The sequence below is a fragment of the Rhipicephalus microplus genome, unplaced genomic scaffold (genome assembly GCF_043290135.1).
Source record: "Rhipicephalus microplus isolate Deutch F79 unplaced genomic scaffold, USDA_Rmic scaffold_12, whole genome shotgun sequence".
In the NCBI taxonomy this organism is placed as follows: Eukaryota; Metazoa; Arthropoda; class Arachnida; order Ixodida; family Ixodidae; genus Rhipicephalus; species Rhipicephalus microplus.
In genome coordinates, this window is record NW_027464585.1 from 50,325,047 (window position 1) to 50,348,260 (window position 23,214).

Sequence of the window (23,214 nt, forward strand, 5' to 3'; positions counted from 1 at the left end):
AAGAAAGCGCCGCACCACCACCGGGTGGGCTCGAACCTCCAGTTTTTCGGTTAACAGGCGATCGCGCTAGCCAATTGCGCCACGTAGACAGTCGTGCGCCACTCTCACCACCGTCAGAAGATTTCTTCAGACTATCAGCCCAAAGAAAAAAAAGCGCCGCACCAAACCGGGTGGGCTCGAACCTCTAACCTTTCGGTTAACAGCCGATCGCGCTAGCCAATTGCCCCACGGACACAGTCGTGCTCCACTCTCACCACCATCAGAACATATCTTCAAAGCTATCAGCGCAAAGAAAAAAGCAACACACCACTTCCGGGAGGGCTCGAACCTCCAACCTTTCGGTTAACAGCCAATTGCGCCACGGAGACAGTCCTGCTCCACTCTCACCACCATCAGAACATATCTTCAAAGGTATCAGCCCAAAGAAAAAAAGGCGCCGCAGCACCACCGGGTGGGCTCGAACCTCCAACCTTTCGGTTAACAGCCGATCGCGCTAGCCAATTGCGCCATGGAGACAGTCCTGCTCCACTCTCACAACCATCAGAACATATCTTCAAAGCTATCAGCACAAAGAAAAAAGCAACACACCACTCCCGGGAGGGCTCGAAATTCCAACCTTTCGGTTAACAGCCGATCGCGCTAGCCAATTGCGCCACGGAGACAGTCGTGCTCCACTCTCGCCACCATCAGAACATATCTTCAAAGATATCAGCCCAAAGAAAAAAAGCGCCGCAGCACCACCGGGTGGGCTCGAACCTCCAACCTTTCGGTTAACAGCCGATCGCGCTAGCCAATTGCGCCACGGAGACAGTCCTGGTCCACTCTCACCACCATCAGAACATATCTTCAAAGCTATCAGCCCAAAGAAAAAAAAGCAACACACCACTCTCGGGAGGGCTCGAACCTCCAACCTTTCTGTTAACAGCCGATCGCGCGAGCCAATTGCGCCACGGAGACAGTCGCGCTACACCCTCACCACCGTCAGAACATTTCCTCAGAGCTATCAGCCCAAGGGAAAAAAAGCGCCGCACCACAACTGTGTGGGCTCGAACCTCCAACCTTTCGGGTAACAGCCCATCGCACTAGCCAATTGCGCCACGGAGACAGTCGTGCTTCACTCTCACCACCATCAGTACATATCTTCAAAGCTATCAGCGCAAAGAAAAAAGCAACACACCACTCCCGGGAGGGCTCGAACCTCCAACCTTTCGGTAAACAGCCTATAGCGCTAGCCCATTGCGCCACGGAGACAGTCGTGCTTCACTCTCACCACCAACAGAACATATCTTCAAAGCTATCAGCGCAAAGATAAAAAAGCGCCGCACCACCACCGGGTGGGCTCGAACCTCCAAAATTTCGGTTCATAGCCGATCGCGCTGGCCAATTGCGCCACGGAGACAGTCGTGCTCTACTCTCACCACCATCAGAACATATCTTCAAAGCTATCAGCCCGAAGAAAAAAAAGCAACACACCACTCCCGGGAGGGCTCGAACCTCCAACCTTTCAGTTAAAAGCCAATCGCGCTAGCCAATTGCGTCACGAAGACAGTCGTGTTCCACTCTCACCACCGTCAAAACATTTCTTCAAAGCTATCAGCGCAAAGAAAAAAGCAACACACCACTCCCGGGTGGGCTCGAACCTCCAACTTTTCGGTTAACAGCCCATCGCACTAGCCAATTGCGCCACGGAGACAGTCGTGCTTCACTCTCACCACCATCAGTACATATCTTCAAAGCTATAAGCACAAAGAAAAAAGCAACACACCACTCCCGGGAGGGCTCGAACCTCCAACCTTTCGGTTAAAAGCCAATCGCGCTAGCCAATTGCGTCACGGAGGCAGTCGTGTTCCACTGTCACCACCGTCAGAACATTTCTTCAAAGCCATCAGCGCAAAGAAAAAAGTAACACACCACTCCCGGGAGGGCTCGAATTTCCAATCTTTCGGTTAACAGCCGATCGCGCTAGCCAATTGCGCCACGGAGACAGTCGTGTTCCACTCTCACCACCGTCAGAACATTTCTTCACAGCTATCAGCCCAAAGAAAAAAAAGCGCCGCACCACCACCGGGTGGGCTCGAACCTCCAGCCTTTCAGTTAACGGCCGAACGCGCTAGCCAATCGCGCCAGGGATACAGTCGTGCTCCACTCTCACCACCATCAGAACATATCTTCAAAGCTATCAGCGCAAAGAAAAAAGCAACACACCACTCCCGGGTGGGCTCGAACCTCCAACCTTTCGGTTAACAGCCGATCGCGCTAGCCAATTGCGCCACGGAGATAGTCCTGCTCCACTCTCACCACCATCAGAACATATCTTCAAAGCTATCAGCCCAAAGAAAAAAAAAGCAACACAGCACTTTCGGGAGGTCTCGAACCTCCAACCTTTCGGTTAACAGCCCATCGCACTAGCCAATTGCGCCACGGAGACAGTCGCACTACACATTCACCACCGTCAGAACATTTCCTCAGAGCTATCAGCCCTAGGGAAAAAAAGCGCCGCACCACCACCGGGTGGGCTCGAACCTCCAAAATTTCGGTTCATAGCCGATCGCGCTGCCCAATTCCGCCACGGAGACAGTAGTGCAGCGCTCCCACCTCCGTCAGAACCTTTCTTCAGAGCTATCAGCCCAAAGAGAAAGAAAGCGCCGCACCACCACCGGGTGGGCTCGAACCTCCAGCCTATCGGTTAACAGCCGATTGCGCTAGCCATTGGCGCCACGGAGACAGTCGTGCTCCACTCTCCCCACCATCAGAACATATCTTCAAAGCTATCAGGGCAAAGAAAACAGCAACACACCACTCCCGGGAGGGCTCGAACCTCCAACTTTTCGGTTAACAGCCGATCGCGCTAGCCAATTGCGCCACGCAAACAGTCCTGCTCAACTCTCACAACCATCACAACATATCTTGAAAGCTATCAGCGCAAAGACAAAAACAAAACACCACTCCTGGGAGGGATCGAACCTCCAACCTTTCAGTTAACAGCTGATTACGCTAGCCAATTGCGCCACGGAGACAGTCCTGCTGTACTCTCACCACTAGCATAACATATCTTCAAAGCTATCAGCCCGAAGAAAAAAAAGCACCGGGTGGGCTCGAATCTCCAAACTTTCGGTTAACAGCCAATCGCGCTATCCAATTGTGCCACGGAGACAGACGTGCTCCACTCTCGCCACCGTCAGAACATTTCTTCACACTATCAGCCTAAAGAAAAAAAAGCACCGCACCGCCACCAGGTGGGCTCGAACCTCCAACCTTTCGGTTAACAGCCCATCGCGCTAGCCAATTGCGCCACGGAGACAGTCGTGCTTCACTCTCACCACCATCAGTACATAACTTCAAAGCTATCAGCGCAAAGAAAAAAGCAACACACCACTCCCGGGAGGGCTCGAACCTCCAACCTTTCGGCCAACAGCCTATAACGCTAGCCCATTGCGCCATGGAGACAGTCGTGCTCTCCTCTCACCACCATCAGAACATTTCTTCAGAGCTATCAGCCCAAAGAAAAAAAAGCGCCGCACCACCACCGGGTGGGCTCGAACCTCCCAAATTTCGGTTCATAGCCGATCGCGCTGGCCAATTGTGCCACGGAGACAGTCGTGCTCCACTCTCACCACCGTCAGAACATATCTTCAAAGCTATCAGCCCTAAGAAAAAAAAGCAAAACACCACTCCCGGGAGGGCTCGAACCTCCAACCTTTCGGTTAAAAGCGAAATGCGCCACGGAGACAGTCCTGCTCCACTCTCACCACCATCAGAACATATCTTCAAAGTTATCAGCCCAAAGAAAAAAAAGCGCCGCAGCACCACCGGGTGGGCTCGAACCTCCAACCTTTCGGTTAACAGCCGATCGCGCTAGCCAATTGCGCCACGGAGACAGTCCTGCTCCACTCTCACCACCATCAGAACATATCTTCAAAGCTATCAGCCCAAAGAAAAAAAAGCAACACCCCACTCTCGGGAGGGCTCGAACCTCCAACCTTTCTGTTAACAGCCGATCGCGCTAGCCAATTGCGCCACGGAGACAGTCGCGCTACACCCTCACCACCGTCAGAACAATTCCTCAGAGCTATCAGCCCAAGGGAAAAAAAGCGCCGCACCACCACCGTGTGGGCTCGAACCTCCAACCTTTCGGGTAACAGCCCATCGCACTAGCCAATTGCGCCATGGAGACAGTCGTGCTTCACTCTCACCACCATCAGTACATATCTTCAAAGCTATCAGCGCAAGGAAAAAAAGCAACACACCAGTCGCGGGAGGGCTCGAACCTCCAACCTTTCGGTCAACAGCCTATAGCGCTAGCCCATTGCGCCAAGGAGACAAACGTGCTCTCCTCTCACCACCATCAGAACATTTCTTCAGAGCTATCAGCCCAAAGAAAAAGAAAGCGCCGCACCACCACCGGGTGGGCTCGAACCTCCAACCTTTCTGTTAACAGCCGATCGCGCTAGCCAATTGAGCCACGGAGACAGTCGTGCTCCACTCTCACCACCGTCAGAACATATCTTCAAAGCTATCAGCCCTTAGAAAAAAAAGCAAAACACCACTCCCGCGAGGGCTCGAACCTCCAACCTTTCGGTTAAAAGCCAATCGCGCTAGCCAATTGCGTCACGGAGGCAGTCGTGTTCCACTGTCACCACCGTCAGAACATTTCTTCAAAGCCGTCAGCGCAAAGAAAAAAGTAACACACCACTCCTGGGAGGGCTCGAATTTCCAATCTTTCGGTTAACAGCCGATCGCGCTAGCCAATTGCGCCACGGAGACAGTAGTGCAGCGCTCCCACCTCCGTCGGAACATTTCTTCAGAGCTATCAGCCCAAAGAAAAAGAAAGCGCCGCACCACCACCGGGTGGGCTCGAACCTCGAAGCTTTTCGGTTAACAGGCGATCGCGCTAGCCAATTGCGCCACGTAGACAATCGTGCTCCACTCTCACCACCATCAGAACATATCTTCAAAGCTATCAGCGCAAAGAAAAAAGCAACACACCACTCGCGGGTGGGCTCAAACCCCCAACCTTTCGGTTAACAGCCGATCGCGCTAGCCAATTACGCCACGGAGACAGTCGAGCTCCACTTTCACCACCATCAGAACATAACTTCTACGCCATCACCGCAAAAAAAGCGACACACCGTCCACGGGTGCGCTCGAAACTCCCACCTTTTGGTTAACAGCCGATCGCGCTAGCCAATTGCACCACGGAGACAGTCCTGCTCCACTCTCACCACCATCAGAACATATCTTCAAAGGTATCAGCCCAAAGAAAAAAAAGCAACACACCACTCTAGGGAGGGCTCGAACCTCCAACCTTTCTGTTAACAGCCGATCGCGCTAGCCAATCGCGCCACGGAGACAGTCGCGCTACACATTCACCACCGTCAGAACATTTCCTCAGAGCTATCAGCCTTGGGAAAAAAAGCGCCGCACCACCACCGGGTGGGCTCGAACCTCCAACCTTTCGATTAACAGCCCATCGCGCTAGCCCATTGCGCCACGGAGACAGTCGTGCTCCACTCTCACCACCATGAGAACATATCTGCAAAGCTATCAGCGCAAAGAAAAAAGCAACACACCGCTCCCGGGAGGGCTCGAACCTCTAACCTTCCGGTCAACAGCCTATAGCGCTAGCCAATTGCGCCACGGAGACAGTAGTGCAGCACTCCCACCTCCATCAGAACATTTCTTCAGAGCTATCAGCCCAAAGAAAAAGAAAGCACCGCACCACCACCGGGTGGGCTCGAACCTCAAGCCTTTCGGTTAACAGGCGATCGCGCTAGCCGATTGCGCCACGTAGACAGTCGTGCTCCACTCTCACCGCCATCAGAACATATCTTCAGAGCTATCAGCGCAAAGAAAAAAGCAACACACCACTCCCGGGAGGGCTCCAAACTACAACCTTTCGGTTAACAGCCGATCGCGCGAGCCAATTGCGCCACGAAGACAGTAGTGCAGCACTCCCACCTCCGTCAAGACATTTCTTCAGAGCTATCAGCCCAAAGAAAAAGAAGCGCCGCACCACCACCGGGTGGGCTCGAACCTGCAAACTTTCGGTTAATAGCCGGATGCGCTAGCCAATTGCGCCACGGAGACAATCGTGCTCCACTCTCACCACCGTCCGAACATTTCTTTGGAGCTGTCAGCCCAAAGAAAAAGAAGCGCCGCACAACCACCGGGTGGGCTCGAACCTCGAAACTTTCGGTTAACAGCCGGATGCGCAAGCCAATTGCGCCACGGAGACAGTCGTGCTCCACTCTCACTACCGTCAGAACATTTCTTCGGAGCTCTCAGCCCAAAGGAAAAAAAGCGCCGCACCACTACCGGGTGGGCTCGAACCTCCAACCTTTCGGTTATAAGCCAATCGCGCTAGCCAATTGCGTCACGGAGACAGTCGTGTTCCACTCTCACCACCGTCAGAACATTTCTTCAAAGCTATCAGCGCAAAGAAAAAAGCAACACACCACTCCCGGGTGGGCTCGAATTTCCAATATTTCGGTTAACAGCCGATCGCGCTAGCTAATGGCGCCACGGAGACAGTCGTGCTCTCCTCTCACCACCATCAGAACATTTCTTCAGAGCTATCAGCCCAAAGAAAAAAAAGCGCCGCACCACCACCGGGTGGGCTCGAACCTCCAAAATTTCGGTTCATAGCTGATCGCGCTGGCCAATTGCGCCACGGAGACAGTCGTGCTCCACTCTCACCACCATCAGAACATATCTTCAAAGCGATCAGCCCGAAGAAAAAAAAGCAACACACCACTACCGGGAGGGCTCGAACCTCCAACCTTTCGGTTAAAAGCCAATCGCGCTAGCCAATTGCGTCACGGAGACAGTCGTGTTCCACTCTCACCACCGTCAGAACATTTCTTCAAAGCTATCAGCGCAAAGAAAAAAGCAACACACTACTCCCGGGTGGGCTCGAATTTTCAATATTTCGGTTAACAGCCGATCGCGCTAGCCAATTGCGCCACGGAGACAGTAGTGCAGCGCTCCCACCTCCGTCAGAACATTTCTTCAGAGCTATCAGCCCAAAGAGAAAGAAAGCGCCGCACCACCACCGGGTGGGCTCGAACCTCCAGCCTTTCGGTTAACAGGCGATCGGGCTAGCCAATTGCGCCACGTAGACAGTCGTGCTCCACTCTCACCACCATCAGAACATATCTTCAAAGCTATTAGCGCAAAGAAAAAAGCAACCCACCACTCCTGGGAGGGCTCAAAATTCCAACCTTTCGGTTAACAGCCAATGGCGCTAGCCAATTGCGCCACGGAGACAGCAGTGCAGCACTCCCACCTCCATCAGAACATTTCTTCAAAGCTATCAGCCCAAAGAAAAAAAAGCGCCGCACCACCACCGGGTGGGCTCAAAACTCCAAAATTTTGGGTAATAGCCGATCGCGCTGGCCAATTGCGCCACGGAGACAGTCCTGTTCTACTCTCACCACCATCAGAACATATCTTCAAAGCTATCAGAGCACAGAAAAAAAAAGCGCCGCACCACCACCCGGTGAACTCGAACCTCCAACCTTTCGGTTAACAGCCAATCGCGCTAGCCAATTGTGCCACGGAGACAGTCGTGCTTCACTCATACCACCATCAGAACATATCTTCAAAGCTATCAGCCCAAAGAAAAAAAAGCGCCGCACCACCACCGGGTGGGCTCGAATTTCCAAGCTTTCGGTAAACAGCCGATCGTGCTAGCCAATTGCGCCAAGGAGACAGTCCTGCTCGGCTCTCACCACCATCAGAACATATCTTCAAAGCTATCAGAGCAAAGAAAAAAAGCGCCGCACCACCACCCGGTGGGCTCGAACCTCCAACCTTTCGGTTAACAGCCCATCGCGCTAGCCAATTGTGCCACGGAGACAGTCGTGCTTCACTCTCACCACCAACAGAACGTAACTTCAAAGCTATCAGCGCAAAGAAAAAAGCAACACACCACTCCCGGGAGGGCTCGAACCTCAAACCTTTCGGTTAACAGCCGATCGCGCTAGCCAATTACGCCACGGAGACAGGCCTGCTATGCTTTCACCACAAGCATAACATATCTTCAAAGCTATCGGCCCAAAGAAAAAAAGCGCCGCACCACCACGGGTGGGCTCGAACCTCCAACCTTTCGGTTAACAGCCGATCGCGCTAGCCAATTGCGCCACGAAGACAGTCGTGCTCCACTCTCACCACCATCAGAAGATTTCTTCAGACTATCAGCCCAAAGAAAAAAAAAGCGCCGAACCACCACCGGGTGGGCTCGAACCTCCAACCTTTCGGTTAACAGCCGATCGCTCTAGCCAATTGCGCCACGGAGACAGTCCTGCTCCACTCTCACCACCATCAGAACATATCTTCAAAGCTATCAGCCCAAAGAAAAAAATGCAACACACCACTCTCGGGAGGGCTCGAACCTCCAACCTTTCTGTTAACAGCCGATCGCGCTAGCCAATCGCGCCACGGAGACAGTCGCACTACACATTCACCACCGTCAGAACATTTCCTCAGAGCTATCAGCCTTGGGAAAAAAAGCGCCGCACCACCACCGGGTGGGCTCGAACCTCCAACCTTTCGGTTAACAGCCCATCGCGCTAGCCCATTGCGCCACGAAGACAGTCGTGCTTCACTCCCACCACCATGAGAACATATCTTTAAAGCTATCAGCGCAAAGAAAAAAGCAACACACCACTCCCGGGAGGGCTCGAACCTCTAACCTTCCGGTCAACAGCCTATAGCGCTAGCCAATTGCGCCACGGAGACAGTAGTGCAGCACTCCCACCTCCGTCAGAGCATTTCTTCAGAGCTATCAGCCCAAAGAAAAAGAAAGCACCGCACCACCACCGGGTGGGCTCGAACCTCAAGCCTTTCGGTTAACAGGCGATCGCGCTAGCCGATTGCGCCACGTAGACAGTCGTGCTCCACTCTCACCGCCATCAGAACATATCTTCAAAGCTATCAGCGCAAAGATAAAAGCAACACACCACTCCCGGGAGGGCTCCAAACTACAACCTTTCGGTTAACATCCGATCGCGCGAGCCAATTGCGCCACGAAGACAGTAGTGCAGCACTCCCACCTCCGTCAAGACATTTCTTCAGAGCTATCAGACCAAAGAAAAAGAAGCGCCGCACCACCACCGGGTGGGCTCGAACCTGCAAACTTTCGGTTAATAGCCGGATGCGCTAGCCAATTGCGCCACGGAGACAATCGTGCTCCACTCTCACCACCGTCAGAACATTTCTTCGGAGCTGTCAGCCCAAAGAAAAAGAAGCGCCGCACAACCACCGGGTGGGCTCGAACCTCGAAACTTTCGGTTAACAGCCGGATGCGCAAGCCAATTGCGCCACGGAGACAGTTGTGCTCCACTCTCACTACCGTCAGAACATTTCTTCGGAGCTGTCAGCCCAAAGGAAAAAAAGCGCCACACCACCACCGGGCGAGCTCGAACCTCCAACTTATCGGTTAACAGCCGATTGCGCTAGCCAATGGCGCCACGGAGACAGTCGTGCTCCACTCTCCCCACCATCAGAACATATCTTCAAAGCTATCAGCGCAAAGAAAAAAGCAACACACCACTCCCGGGAGGGCTCGAACCTCCAACTTTTCGGTTAACAGCCGATCGCGCTAGCCAATTGCGCCCCGCAAACAGACCTGCTCTACTCTCACCACCATCACAACATATCTTCAAAGCTATCAGCGCAAAGAAAAAAGCAACACACCACTCTCGGGAGGGATCGAACCTCCAACCTTTCAGTTAACAGCTGATTACGCTAGCCAATTGCGCCACGGAGACAGTCTTGCTCCACACTCACCACCGTCAGAACATTTCCTCAGAGCTATCAGCCCAAAGGAAAAAAAGCGCCGCACCACCACCGGGTGGGCTCGAACTTCCAACCTTTCGGTTAACAGCCCATCGCGCTAGCCAATTGCGCCACGCACACAGTCGTGCTCCACTCTCACCATCATCAGAACATATCTTCAAAGCTATCAGCGCAAAGAAAAAAGCAACACACCACTCCCGGGAGAGCTCGAACCTCCAACCTTTCGGTTAACAGCCGATCGCGCTAGCCAATAACACCACGGAGACAGTCCTGCTGTACTCTCACCACCAGCATAACATATCTTCAAAGCTATCAGCCCAAAGAAAAAAAAGCGCCGCACCACCGCGGGTGGGCTCGAACCTCCAACCTTTCGGTTAACAGCCGATCGCGCTAGCCAATTATGCCACGGAGACAGTCGTGTTCCACTCTCACCACCATCAGAACATATCTTCAAAGCTATCAGCGCAAAGAAAAAAGCAACACACCACTCCTGGGAGAGCTCGAACCTCCAACCTTTCGGTTAACAGCCGATCGCGCTAACCAATAACACCGCGGAGACAGTCCTGCTGTTCTCTCACCACCAGCATAACATATCTTCAAAGCTATCAGCCCAAAGAAAAAAAAGCGCCGCACCACCCCGGGTGCGCTCGAAACTCCCACTTTTTGGTTAACAGCCGATCGCACTAGCCAATTGCACCACGGAGAAAGTCCTGCTCTACTCTCCCCACTATCAGAACATATCTTCAAAGCTATCAGCCGAAAGAAAAAAAAGCGCCGCACCACAACTGGGTGGGCTCGAAACTCCAACCTTTCGGTTAACAGCCGATCGTGCTAGCCAATTGCGCCACGGAGACAGTCCTGCTCCACTCTCACCACCATCAGAACATATATTCAAAGCTATCAGAGCAAAGAAAAAAAAGCGCCGCACCACCACCCGGTGGGCTCGAACCTCCAACCTTTCGGTTAACAGCCCATCGCGCTAGCCAATTGTGCCACGGAGACAGTCGTGTTCCACTCTCACCACTAACAGAACATATCTTCAAAGCTATCAGCGCAAGGTAACAAGCAACACACCACTCCCGGGAGGGCTCGAACCTCAAACCTTTCGGTAAACAGCCGATCGCGCTAGCCAATTACGCCACGGAGACAGTCCTGCTATACTTTCACCACAAGCATAACATATCTTCAAAGCTATCGGCCCAAAGAAAAAAAGCGCCGCACCACCCCGGTTGGGCTCGAACCTCCGACCTTTCGGTTAACATCCGATCGCGCTAGCCAATTGCGCCACGAAGATAGTCGTGCTCCACTCTCACCACCGTCAGAAGATTTCTTCAGACTATCAGCCCAAAGAAAAAAAAGCGCCGCACCACCACCGGGTGGGCTCGAACCTCCAACCTTTCGGTTAACAGCTGATCGTGCTAGCCAATTGCGTCACGGAGACAGTCGTGCTCCACTCTCACCACCATCAGAACATATCTTCAAAGCTATCAGCGCAAAGAAAAAAGCAACACACCACTTCCGGGAGGGCTCCAACCTCCAACCTTTCGGTTGACAGCCAATCGCGCTAGCCAATTGCGCCACGGAGACAGTCCTGCTCCACTCTCACCACCATCAGAACATATCTTCGAAGGTATCAGCCCAAAGAAAAAAAGCGCCGCAGCACCACCGGGTGGGCTCGAACCTCCAACCTTTCGGTGAACAGCCGATCGTGCTAGCCAATTGCGCCACGGAGACAGTCCTGCTCCACTCTCACCACCATCAGAACATATCTTCAAAGCTATCAGATCAAAGAAAAAAAAGCAACAAACCACTCTCTGGTGGGCTCGAACCTCCAACCTTTCGGTTAACAGCCCATCGCGCTAGCCAATTGCGCCACGCAGACAGTCGGGCTTCACTCTCACCACCATCAGAACATTTCTTCAGAGATATCAGCCCAAAGAAAAAAAAGCGCCGCACCACCACCGGGTGGGCTCGAACCTCCAAAATTTCGGTTAATAGCCGATCGCGCTGGCCAATTGCGCCACGGAGACAGTCGTGCTCCACTCTCACTACCGTCGGAACATTTCTTCAAAGCTATCAGCGCAAAGAAAAAAGCAACACACCACTCCCGGGAGGGCTTGAATTTCCAATCTTTTGGTTTACAGCCGATCGCGCAAGCCAATTGCGCCAAGGAGACAGTAGTGCAGCACTCCCACCTCCGTCAGAACGTTTCTTCAGAGCTATCAGCCCAAAGAAAAAGAAAGCGCCGCACCACCACCGGGTGGGCTCGAACCTCCAGCCTTTCGGTTAACAGGCGATCGCGCTAGCCGATTTCGCCACGTAGACAGTCGTGCTCCACTCTCACCACCATCAGAACATATCTTCAAAGCTATCAGCACAAAGAAAAAACCAACACACCATTCCCGGAAGGGCTCGAAACTACAACCGTTCGGTTAACAGCCGATCGCGCGAGCCAATTGCGCCACGGAGACAGTAGTGCAGCACTCCCACCCCCGTCAAGACATTTCTTCATAGCTATCAGGCCAAAGAAAAAGAAGCGCCGCACCACCCCGGGAGGGCTCGAACCTCCAACTTTTCGGTTAACAGCCGATCGCGCTAGCCAATTGCGCCACGGAGAAAGTCGTGCTCCACTCTCACCACCATCAGAACATTTCTTCAGAGTTATCAGCCCAAAGAAAAAAAAAGCGCCGCACCACCACCGGGTGGGCTCGAACCTCCAGCCTTTCGGTTAACAGGCGATCGCGCTAGCCAATTAGGCCACGGAGACAGTCGTGCTCTACTCTCACCACCATCAGAACATATCCCCAAAGCTATCAGCGCAAAGAAAAGAGCAACACACCACTCCCGGGAAGGCTCGAAATCACAACCTTTCGGTTAACAGCCGATCGCGCTAGCGAATTGGGCCACGGAGACAGTAGTGCAGCACTCCCACCTCCGTCAGGTCATTTGTTCAGAGCTATCAGCCCAAAGAAAAAGAAGCGCCGCACAAGCACCGGGTGGGCTCGAACCTTCAAACTTTCGGTTAACAGCCGGATGCGCAAGCCAATTGCTCCACGGAGACAGTCGTGCTCCACTCTCACCACCGTCAGAACATTTCTTCGGAGCTGTCAGCCCAAAGGAAAAAAAGCGCCACACCACCACCGGGCGAGCTCGAACCTCCAACCTATCGGTTAACAGCCGATTGCGCTGGCCAATGGCGCCACGCAAACAGTCCTGCTCAACTCTCACCACCATCACAACATATCTTAAAAGCTATCAGCGCAAAGAAAAAAGCAACACACCACTCCTGGGAGGGATCGAACCTCCAACCTTTCAGTTAACAGCTGATTACTCTAGCCAATTGCGCCACGGAGACAGTCCTGCTGTACTCTCACCACCAGCATAACATATCTTCAAAGCTATCAGCCCGAAGAAAAAAAAGCGCCGGGTGGGCTCGAACCTCCAAACTTTCGGTTAACAGCCGATCGCGCTATCCAATTGTGCCACGGAGACAGACCTGCTCCACTCTCGCCACCGTCAGAACATTTCTTCACACTATCAGCCCAAAGATAAAAAAGCACCGCACCGCCACCAGGTGGGCTCGAACCTCCAACCTTTCGGTTAACAGGCGATCGCGCTAGCCAAGTGCGCCACGGCGACAGTCCTGCTCCACTCTCACCACCATCAGAACATATCTTCAAACCTATCAGCCGAAAGGAAAAAAAGCAACACACCACACTCGGGAGGGCTCGAACCTCTAACCTTTCTGCTAACAGCCGATCGCGCTAGCCAATTGGGCCACGGAGGCAGTCGTGCTCCACTCTCACCACCGCCAGAACATTTCTTCAGAGCTATCAGCCCAAAGAAAAAGAAACGCCGCACCACCATCGGGTGGGCTCGAACCTCCAACCTTTCGGTCAACAGCCGATTGCGCTAGCCAATTGCGCCAGCCACGGAGACTGTCGTTCTCCACTCTCACCACCATCAAAACATATCTTCAAAGCTATCAGCGCAAAGAAAAAAAAGCGATACACCAACCGCTAATGGGCTCAAACCTCCGAACTTTCTGTTAACAGCCAATCGCGCTAGCCAATTGCGCCACGGAGACAGTCCTGCACCACTCCCACCACCATGAAACATATCTTCAAAGCTATCAGCCCAAAGAAAAGAAGCGACGCACCACTCGCGGGTGGGCTCGAACCTCCAAACTTTCGGTTAACAGCCGATCGCGCTAGCCATTTGCGCCACGAAGACAGTCGTGCTCCACTCTCACCACCTTCAGAAGATTTCTTCATACTATCAGCCCAAAGAAAAAAAAGCGCCGCACCACCGCCAGGTGGGCTCGAACCTCCAACCTTTCGGTTAATAGCCGATCGCGCTGGCCAATTGCGCCACGGAGACAGTCGTGCTCCACTCTCACTACCGTCGGAACATTTCTTCAAAGCTATCAGCGCAAAGAAAAAAGCAACACACCACTCCCGGGAGGGCTTGAATTTCCAATCTTTTGGTTTACAGCCGATCGCTCAAGCCAATTGCGCCAAGGAGACAGTAGTGCAGCACTCCCACCCCCGTCAGAACATTTCTTCAGAGCTATCAGCCCAAAGAAAAAGAAAGCGCCGCACCACCACCGGGTGGGCTCGAACCTCCAGCCTTTCGGTTAACAGGCGATCGCGCTAGCCGATTTCGCCACGTAGACAGTCGTGCTCCACTCTCACCACCATCAGAACATATCTTCAAAGCTATCAGCACAAAGAAAAAACCAACACACCATTCCCGGGAGGGCTCGAAACTACAACCGTTCGGTTAACAGCCGATCGCGCGAGCCAATTGCGCCACGGAGACAGTAGTGCAGCACTCCCACCCCCGTCAAGACATTTCTTCATAGCTATCAGGCCAAAGAAAAAGAAGCGCCGCACCACCCCGGGAGGGCTCGAACCTCCAACTTTTCGGTTAACAGCCGATCGCGCTAGCCAATTGCGCCACGGAGAAAGTCGCGCTCCACTCTCACCACCATCAGAACATTTCTTCAGAGTTATCAGCCCAAAGAAAAAAAAGCGCCGCACCACCACCGGGTGGGCTCGAACCTCCAGCCTTTCGGTTAACAGGAGATCGCGCTAGCAAATTAGGCCACGGAGACAGTCGTGCTCTACTCTCACCACCATCAGAACATATCCCCAAAGCTATCAGCGCAAAGAAAAGAGCAACACACCACTCCCGGGAAGGCTCGAAATCACAACCTTTCGGTTAACAGCCGATCGCGCTAGCGAATTGCGCCACGGAGACAGTAGTGCAGCACTCCCACCTCCGTCAGGTCATTTGTTCAGAGCTATCAGCCCAAAGAAAAAGAAGCGCCGCACAAGCACCGGGTGGGCTCGAACCTTCAAACTTTCGGTTAACAGCCGGATGCGCAAGCCAATTGCGCCACGGAGACAGTCGTGCTCCACTCTCACCACCGTCAGAACATTTCTTCGGAGCTGTCAGCCCAAAGGAAAAAAAGCGCCACACCACCACCGGGCGAGCTCGAACCTCCAACCTATCGGTTAACAGCCGATTGCGCTGGCCAATGGCGCCACGCAAACAGTCCTGCTTAACTCTCACCACCATCACAACATATCTTAAAAGCTATCAGCGCAAAGAAAAAAGCAACACACCACTCCTGGGAGGGATCGAACCTCCAACCTTTCAGTTAACAGCTGATTACTCTAGCCAATTGCGCCACGGAGACAGTCCTGCTGTACTCTCACCACCAGCATAAAATATCTTCAAAGCTATCAGCCCGAAGAAAAAAAAGCGCCGGGTGGGCTCGAACCTCCAAACTTTCGGTTAACAGCCGATCGCGCTATCCAATTGTGCCACGGAGACAGACCTGCTCCACTCTCGCCACCGTCAGAACATTTCTTCACACTATCAGCCCAAAGAAAAAAAAGCACCGCACCGCCACCAGGTGGGCTCGAACCTCCAACCTTTCGGTTAACAGGCGATCGCGCTAGCCAAGTGCGCCACGGCGACAGTCCTGCTCCACTCTCACCACCATCAGAACATATCTTCAAACCTATCAGCCGAAAGGAAAAAAAGCAACACACCACACTCGGGAGGGCTCGAACCTCTAACCTTTCTGCTAACAGCCGATCGCGCTAGCCAATTGGGCCACGGAGGCAGTCGTGCTCCACTCTCACCACCGCCAGAACATTTCTTCAGAGCTATCAGCCCAAAGAAAAAGAAACGCCGCACCACCATCGGGTGGGCTCGAACCTCCAACCTTTCGGTCAACAGCCGATTGCGCTAGCCAATTGCGCCAGCCACGGAGACTGTCGTTCTCCACTCTCACCACCATCAAAACATATCTTCAAAGCTATCAGCGCAAAGAAAAAAAAGCGATACACCAACCGCTAATGGGCTCAAACCTCCGAACTTTCTGTTAACAGCCAATCGCGCTAGCCAATTGCGCCACGGAGACAGTCCTGCACCACTCCCACCACCATGAAACATATCTTCAAAGCTATCAGCCCAAAGAAAAGAAGCGACGCACCACTCGCGGGTGGGCTCGAACCTCCAAACTTTCGGTTAACAGCCGATCGCGCTAGCCATTTGCGCCACGAAGACAGTCGTGCTCCACTCTCACCACCTTCAGAAGATTTCTTCAGACTATCAGCCCAAAGAAAAAAAAGCGCCGCACCATCCCGGGTGGGCTCGAACCTCCAACCTTTCGGTTAACAGCCGATCGCGCTAGCCAATTATGCCACGTAGACAGTCGTGCTCCACTCTCACCACCATCAGAACATATTTCAAAGCTATCAGCGCAAAAAAAAGCAACACACCACTCCCGGGAGGGCTCGAAATTCCAACCTTTCGGTTAACATTGATCGCGCTAGCCTATTGCGCCACGGAGACACTAGTGCAGCACTCCACCTCCGTCAGAACATTTCTTCAGAGCTATCAGCCCAAAGAAAAAGAAAGCGCCGCACCACCACCGGGTGGGCTCGAACCTCCAGCCTTTCGCTTAACAGCCAATCGCGCTAGCCAGTTGCGCCACGGAGACAGTCCTGCACAACTCCCACCACCATAAACTAATCTTCTAAGCTATCAGCCCAAAGAAAAAATGCGCAGCACCACTCGCGGGTGGGCTCGAACCCCCAAACTTTCGGTTAACAGCCGATCGCGCTAGCCAATTACGCCACGGAGACAGTCATGCTCCACTATCACCACCATCAGAACATATCTTCTACGCCATCAGCGCAAAGAAAAAAAAGCGACACACCGTCCACGGGTGCGCTCGAAACACCCACTTTTTGGTTAACAGCCGATCGCGCTAGCCAATTGCACCACGGAGACAGTCCTGCTCCACCCTCCCCACCATCAGAACATATTTTCAAACCTATCAGCCCAATGAAAAAAAAGCGCCGCACCACCACCCGGTGGGCTCGAACCTCCAACCTTTCCGTGAACAGCCCGACGCGCTAGCCAATTGTGCCACGGAGAAAGTCGTGTTCCACTCTCACCACCAACAGAACATATCTTCAAAGCTATCAGCGCAAAAAAAGCAACACACCACTTCCGGGAGGGCTCAAACCTCCAACCATTCGGTTAACAGCCAATCGCGCTAGCCAATTGCGCCACGGAGACAGTCCTGCTCCACTCTCACCACCATCAGAAGATATCTTCAAACCTATCAGCCCAATGAAAAAAAAGCGCCGCACCACCACCCGGTGGGCTCGAACCTCCAACCTTTCCGTCAACAGCCCAACGCGCTAGCCAATTGTGCCACGGAGAAAGTCGTGTTCCACTCTCACCACCAACAGAACATATCTTCAAAGCTATCAGCGCAAAAAAAGCAACACACCACTTCCGGGAGGGCTCGAACTTCCAACCTTTCGGTAAACAGCCGATCGCGCTAGCCAATTACGCCACGGAGACAGTCCTGCTATACTTTCACCACAAGCATAACATATCTTCAAAGCTATCGGCCCAAAGAAAAAAAGTGCCGCACCTCCCCGGGTGGGCTCGAACCTCCAACCTTTCGGTTAACAGCCGATCGCGCTAGCCAATTGCGCCACGAAGACAGTCGTGCTCCACTCTCACCACCGTCAGAAGATTTCTTCAGACTATCAGCCCAAAGAAAAAAAAGCGCCGCACCACCACCGGGTGGGCTCGAACCTCCGACCTTTCGGTTAACAGCCGATCGTGCTAGCCAATTGCGCCACGAAGACAGTCGTGCTCCACTCTCACCACCGTCAGAAGATTTCTTCAGACTATCAGCCCAAAGAAAAAAAAGCGCCGCACCACCACCGGGTGGGCTCGAACCTCCGACCTTTCGGTTAACAGCCGATCGTGCTAGCCAATTGCGCCACGGAGACATTCGTGCTCCACTCTCACCACCATCAGAACATATCTTCAAAGCTATCAGCGCAAAGAAAAAAGCAACACACCACTTTCGGGAGGGCTCAAACCTCCAACCATTCGGTTAACAGCCAATCGCGCTAGCCAATTACGCCACGGAGACAGTCATGCTCCACTCTCACCACCATCAGAACATATCTTCTACGCCATCAGCGCAAAGAAAAAAAAGCGACACACCGTCCACGGGTGCGCTCGAAACTCCCACTTTTTGGTTAACAGCCGATCGCGCTAGCCAATTGCACCACGGAGACAGTCCTGCTCCACCCTCCCCACCATCAGAACATATCTTCAAAGCTATCAGCCCAAAGAAAAAAAAGCGCCGCACGACCACCGGGTGGGCTCGAACCTCCAGCCTTTCGCTTAACAGCCAATCGCGCTAGCCAATTGCGCCACGGAGACAGTCCTGCTCCACTCTCACCACCATCAGAACATATCTTCAAAGCTATCAGATCAAAGAAAAAAAGCAACACACCACTCTCGGGTGGGCTCGAACCTCAAACCTTTCGGTTAACAGCCCATCGCGCTAGCCAATTGCGCCACGGAGACAGTCGTGCTTCACTCTCACCACCATCAGAACATATCTTCAAAGCTATCAGCGCAAAGAAAAAAGCAACACACCACTCCCGGGAGGGCTCGAACCTCCAACCTTTCGGTCAACAGCCTATAGCGCTAGCCCATTGCGCAATGGAGACAGTCGTGCTCTCCTCTCACCACCATCAGAACATTTCTTCAGAGCTATCAGCCCAAAGAAAAAAAAGCGCCGCACCACCACCGGGTGGGCTCGAACCTCCAAAATTTCGATTATTAGCCGATCGCGCTGGCCAATTGCGCCACGGAGACAGTCGTGCTCCTCTCTCACCACCGTCAGAACATTTCTTCAAAGCTATCAGCGCAAAAAAAAGCAACACACCACTTCCGGGAGGGCTTGAATTTCCAATCTTTTGGTTAAAATCCAATCGCGCTAGCCAATGGCGTCACGGAGACAGTCGTGTTCCACTCTCACCACCATCAGAACATTTCTTCAAAGCTAACAGCGCAAAGAAAAAAGCAACACACCACTCCCGGGAGGGCTCGAATTTCCAATCTTTCGGTTAACAGCCGATCGCGCTAGCCATTTGCGCCACGGAGACAGTAGTGCAGCACTCCCACCTCCGTCAGAACATTTCTTCAGAGCTATCAGCCCAAAGAAAAAGAAAGCGCCGCTCCACCACCGGGTGGGCTCGAACCTCCAGCCTTTCGGTTAACAGGCGATCGCGCTAGCCGATTGCGCCACGTAGACTGTCGCGCTCCACTCTCACCACCATCAGAACATATCTTCAAAGCTATCAGCACAAAGATAAAAGCAACACACCACTCCCGGGAGGGCTCGAAACTACAACCTTTCGGTTACCAGCCGATCGCGCGAGCCAACTGCGCCACGGAGAATGTAGTGCAGCACTCCCACCTCCGTCAAGACATTTCTTCATAGCTTTCAGGCCAAAGAAAAAGAAGCGCCGCACCACCACCGGGTGGGCTCGAACCTGCAAACTTTCGGTTAATAACCAGATGCGCTAGCCAATTGCGCCACGGAGACAATCGTGCTCCACTCTCACCACCGTCAGAACATTTCTTCGGTGTTGTCAGCCGAAAGGAAAAAAAAGCGCCGCACCACCACCAGACGAGCTCGAACCTCCAACCTATCGGTTAACAGCCGATTGCGCTAGCCAATTGCGCCACGGAGACAGTCATGCTCCACTCTCCCCACCATCAGAACATATCTTAAAGCTATCAGCGCAAAGAAAAAAGCAACACACCACTCCCGGGAGGGCTTGAAATTCCAACCTTTCGGTTAACAGCCGATCGCGCTAGCCATTTGCGCCACGGAGACAGTAGTGAGCAACTCCCACCTCCGTCAGAACATTTCTTCAGAGCTATCAGCCCAAAGAAAAAAAAGCGCCGCACCACCACCGGGTGGGCTCGAACCTCCAGCCTTTCGGTTAACAGGCGATCGCGCTAGCCGATTACGCCACGGAGACAGTCGTGCTCTACTCTCACCACCATCAGAACATATCCCCAAAGCTATCAGCGCAAAGAAAAGAGCAACACACCACTCCCGGGAAGGCTCGAAATTACAACCTTTCGGTTAACAGCCGATCGCGCTAGCGAATTGTGCCACGGAGACAGTAGTGCAGCACTCTCACCTCCGTCAGATCATTTGTTCAGAGCTATCAGCCCAACGAAAAAGAAGCGCCGCACAACCACCGGGTGGGCTCGAACCTCCAAACTTTCGTTTATCAGCCGGATGCACAAGCCAATTGCGCCACGGAGACAGTCGTGCTCCACTCTCACCACCGTGTGAACATTTCTTCAAAGCTATCAGCGCAAAGAAAAAAGCAACACACCACTCCCGGGAGGGCTCGAACCTCCAACTTTTCGGTTAACAGCCGATCGCGCTAGCCAATTGCGCCACGCAAACAGTCCTGCTCAACTCTCACCACCATCACAACATATCTTCAAAGCTATCAGAGCAAAGAAAAAAGCGAAACACTACTCCTGGGAGAGATCGAACTTCCAACCTTTCAGTTAACAGCTGATTACGCTAGCCAATTGCGCCACGGAGACAGTCCTGCTGTACTCTCACCACCAGCATAACATATCTTCAAAGCTATCAGCGCAAAGAAAAAAAAGCACCGCACCACCCCGGGTAGGCTCGAGTCTCCAACCTTTCGGTTAACAGCCGATCGCGCTATCCAATTGTGCCACGGAGACAGACGTGCTCCACTCTCACCACCGTCAGAACATTTGTTCACACTATCAGCCCAAAGAAAAAAAAGCGCCGCACCGCCACCGGGTGGGCTCGAACCTCCAACCTTTCGGTTAACAGCCGATCGCACTAGCCAATTGCGCCAAGGAGACAGTCGTGCTCCATTCTCACCACCGTCAGAACATTTCTCCAAAGCTATCAGCGCAAAGAAAAAAGAGCGACGAACCACCACCGGGTGGGCTCGAACCTCCAACCGTTCGGTTAACAGGCGATCGCGCTAGCCAAGTGCGCCACGGAGACAGTCCTGCTCCACTTTCACCACCTTCAGAACATATATTCAAACCTATAGGCTGAAAGGAAAAAAAGCAACACACCACTCTCGGGAGGGCTCGAACCTCCAACCTTTCTGCTAACAGCCGATCACGCTAGCCAATTGGGCCACGGAGGCAGTCGTGCTCCACTCTCACCACCGTCAGAACATTTCTTCAGAGGTATCAGCCCAAAGAAAAAGAAACGCCGCACCACCACCGGGTGGGCTCGAACCTCCATCCTTTCGGTCAACAGCCGATTGCGCTAGCCGATTGCGCCAGCCACGGAGACTGTCGTTCTCCACTCTCACCACAATCAGAACATATCTTCAAAGCTATCAGCGCAAAGAAAAAAAAGCGACACACCAACCGCTAATGGGCTCAAACCTCCGAACTTTCTGTTAACAGCCAATCGCGCTAGCCAATTGCGCCACGGAGACAGTCCTGCACCACTCCCACCACCATGAAACATATCTTCAAAGCTATCAGCCCAAAGAAAAGAAGCGACGCACCACTCGCGGGTGGGCTCGAACCTCCAAACTTTCGGTTAACAGCCGATCGTGCTAGCCATTTGCGCCACGAAGACAGTCGTGCTCCACTCTCACCACCATCAGAAGATTTCTTCAGACTATCAGCCCAAAGAAAAAAAAAGCGCCGCACCACCACCGGGTGGGCTCGAACCTCCAACCTTTCGGTTAACAGCCGATCGCGCTAGCCAATTGCGCCACGGAGACAGTCGTGCTCCACTCTCACCACCATCAGAACATATCTCAAAGCTATCAGCCCAAAGAAAAAAAAGCGACGCACCACCCCGGGTGGGCTCGAACCTCCAACCTTTCGGTTAACAGCCGATCGCGCTAGCCAATTATGCCACGGAGACAGTCGTGCTCCACTCTCACCACCATCAGAACATATCTTCAAAGCTATCAGCGCAAAAAAAAAGCAACACACCACTCCCGGGAGGGCTCGAAATTCCAACCTTTCGGTTAACAGCCGATCGCGCTAGCCTATTGCACCACGGAGACACTAGTGCAGCACTCCACCTCCGTCAGAACATTTCTTCAGAGCTATCAGCCCAAAGAAAAAGAAAGCGCCGCACCACCACCGGGTGGGCTCGAACCTCCAGCCTTTCGCTTAACAGCCAATCGCGCTAGCCAGTTGCGCCACGGAGACAGTCCTGCACAACTCCCACCACCATAAACTAATCTTCTAAGCTATCAGCCCAAAGAAAAAATGCGCAGCACCACTCGCGGGTGGGCTCGAACCCCCAAACTTTCGGTTAACAGCCGATCGCGCTAGCCAATTACGCCACGGAGACAGTCATGCTCCACTCTCACCACCATCAGAACATATCTTCTACGCCATCAGCGCAAAGAAAAAAAAGCGACACACCGTCCACGGGTGCGCTCGAAACTCCCACTTTTTGGTTAACAGCCGATCGCGCTAGCCAATTGCACCACGGAGACAGTCCTGCTCCACCCTCCCCACCATCAGAACATATCTTCAAAGCTATCAGCCCAAAGAAAAAAAAGCGCCGCACGACCACCGGGTGGGCTCGAACCTCCAGCCTTTCGCTTAACAGCCAATCGCGCTAGCCATTTGCGCCACGGAGACAGTCCTGCACAACTCCCACCACCATTAAACTAATCTTCAAAGCTATCAGCCCAAAGAAAAAAAGCGCAGCACCACTCGCGGGTGGGCTCGAACCCCCAACCTTTCGGTTAACAGCCGATCGCGCTAGCCAATTACGCCACGGAGACAGTCATGCTCCACTCTCACCACCATCAGAACATATCTTCTAGGCCATCAGCGCAAAGAAAAAAAAGTGACACACCGTCCACGGGTGCGCTCGAAACTCCCACCTTTTGGTTAACAGCCGATCGCGCTAGCCAATTGCACCACGGAGACAGTCCTGCTCCACCCTCGTCACCATCAGAACATATCTTCAAAGCTATCAGCCCAATGAAAAAAAAAGCGCCGCACCACCAC